This window comes from Aricia agestis, chromosome 2 (genome assembly GCF_905147365.1).
Source record: "Aricia agestis chromosome 2, ilAriAges1.1, whole genome shotgun sequence".
NCBI classification, from domain to species: Eukaryota; Metazoa; Arthropoda; class Insecta; order Lepidoptera; family Lycaenidae; genus Aricia; species Aricia agestis.
Window position 1 is genome coordinate 12,188,948 of NC_056407.1, and position 2,843 is coordinate 12,191,790.

The window sequence follows — 2,843 nt, forward strand, 5'->3', positions numbered from 1 at the left end:
GTAAATTTTATTCAACGTAATTCAAGTTTAAGTACTTACAGTTAGTAGATGTGATAGTTTCATACCTAAATCATATCTATCTACAACTGACACGTCTTATGTATTTACCATTACATAAATAACTAAAAAGAGTGAAATTATTATTTTTTAACAAAAAATTAAAACCGACTTCCAAGGTAAAACAATAAGAATATTAACTAAAAAGTGTTAAATAATTCTTTCTCTAATAGTGCCTTTTCCAGAATTCGTCAAAATCTATACATATAATAAAACTGTAGAAATGACAATTCTGTACGTTAAAGATATCTAAAAAATTATAAGCGGGGGCTGTTACTACATCGCTATAGAAGCCAAAACTGTGGTTAGTTTTTTGTCTGTCTGTCTGTCTGTCTGTTTGTCTGTCCGTCTGTCTGTATGTTTGTTCCAGCAACACACGAAAACTACTGATCCGACTTGAATGCGGTTTTCGCAGATATATTTGTCTTCTCCCAACTTAACATCTGGTGTACAAAAATTTTTCCCCCCACCTCTCCAAGGGGTCAAAAGAGGGGGTAAGATTTTGTACCAAACTTTTTTCTTTAACACGAAAACTACTGATCCGATTTGAATACGGTTTTCGCAGATATATTTATCTTCTTCCAACTTAACATCTGGTGTATAAATTTTTGCCCCCTCACCCCTCTAAGGGGACCAAAGAGGGAGTCAAATTTAGTATCAAACTATTTTATTCAATGGACTAACTTCATATTTAATAATATGAAGTTAGTCCATTGAAGACTGTATTTTTCAATTTAACATCTGGTGTATAAAATTTTTCCCCCACCCCTTTAAGGGGGCCGAAGAGGGAGTCAGATATTGTATCAAACTTTTTTTTAACATGAAAACTACTGATCCGATTTGAATATGGTTTTCGCAGATATATTTGTCTTCTTCCAACTTCATATCTGGTGTACTTATAACATTTTTCCCCCCCAACCCTCAGACGGACAGGCTGATATTATATCTTTGTAATCGGGTTCCGTTTTTTACCATTTGAGTAAGGGACCATAAAAAGGAGAGAATTATCCATTTCCGTTATTATACTATGGTAACGCCTCCGTAGGCGTCCATACTAATATTATAAATGCGAAAGTGTATTTGTTTGTTTGTTTGTTTGTCTTTTTTTCGCAGCCTAACGAAGCAACCAATTGACTTGATTTTTGGCATCGACTTAGTTGAAAGGATAGAGAGTAACATAGGCTACTTTTGGTCTTGGAAAAACATCATGTTTCTAAAGGAGATTTGCAAGAATATTCGTATTGTACACGATTTTCGAATTCCACGCGAGCGAAGCCGCGGGCAAAAGCTAGTCCCAACTATTTCTGTACACATTTTATTATAGTCTTGAATTACTTTGAAGTCGGTACCAGCCCCAAATATTTCAGATATTCTGACATTGACTGAAGTCATGGTTTAATTAGCTGGTGCCGACTTCAAAGTAGTGAAGAATAATATGTACAGAAATCGTTGGGATTTTGACGAATTCTGGAAAAGGCACTATTAGAGAAAGAATTATTTAATACTTTTTAGTTAATATTCTTATTGTTTTATCTTGGAAGTCGGTTTTAATTTTTTGTTAAAAAATAATAAGCTATTATTATGTTACTTTATTAAGTACTTTATCAATAGCAGGTAGTCATAAAAATAATTCCCGTTTTTCTTTTTCTTGAATTCTTCGAATCGTATATTATCGAAACGGTAAATCGATAAACAATATCTATATGCTTTTTTTATGAAATAAGGGGTCAAACGAGTTAACGGGTCACCTGATGGAAAGCAACTACCACCGCCCATGGACACCCGCAACATTAGAAGAGCTGCAGGTGCGTTCAACAAATTTCGCCTTCAGGAAACACTTTAAAACAATCAGTTTTCGAATCGCTAACAAATTGTGAACTGATTGTATCCAATCACCGGCAACGCTTTATCTTAAGACACACCGATTTTTCCTTAAGCGAGAGGAGACGTATTACAAATTATATAATTTGTCTCCCCGGGGAGCTATTGATCAGAATCAGCGCCATATACTTGGGTAGATTAGTCTCTGGGGCTCAAACTTATGTGGAAGTAATAAACTTGTCCGACAAACCATTTCGGTAACATCGCGTATTATCATTATCATCCGAGTGCCTGTGTTTATATCGTATGTCATACTGAATTAGTTTAGAAGTAAGTGGTTGTGTTTATGTTTATGACTGCTTCTAAAATAAGATTTTGGCACACTTTTGGTCGAAATTAGTACATCGCGCGGGAACCGTATATTTTTGTGAAACTAAAACTATTTTAACTTCTTTTTCAGGACTTCTTATTTTTCTTCTCTTCTTATTCAAGAAGAATGAAGATAATGCATAAATTCGGTATGAATCGTAGACAATCATAGACAAGCAGGTATATAGATTTAAAGACAGGAAGACATAATTATCTAGTCTATTTATGTAATAGTATTACATAAATAGACTGTTAGCTTTAATTTAAATAATAAATGTTCAATCTTTACCTTCCCTTGTTCGAACAACTCTACGAACATGAAAAAGTTGTATAAAAGTTGAGACATTTTTTTAGATTTATGTAAAAAACTTAACCCATTTTTCATTGCTCCGGATCTTCCTCATTGCTCGACGATTATGTTTTTATTTAACTTTGTGTACGATCCGTCGCAGAAGATTTCCTGATAATATATTGAACAAGTTTATCTTTCTCGACACAATAATTTTCTTAGTCTTTTGTATGTTGAAACTTATCATAATATTATTTTTGTGCCCTTATAACTACTTATTAGAATTTTCCTTTGCTAAACAAGATTG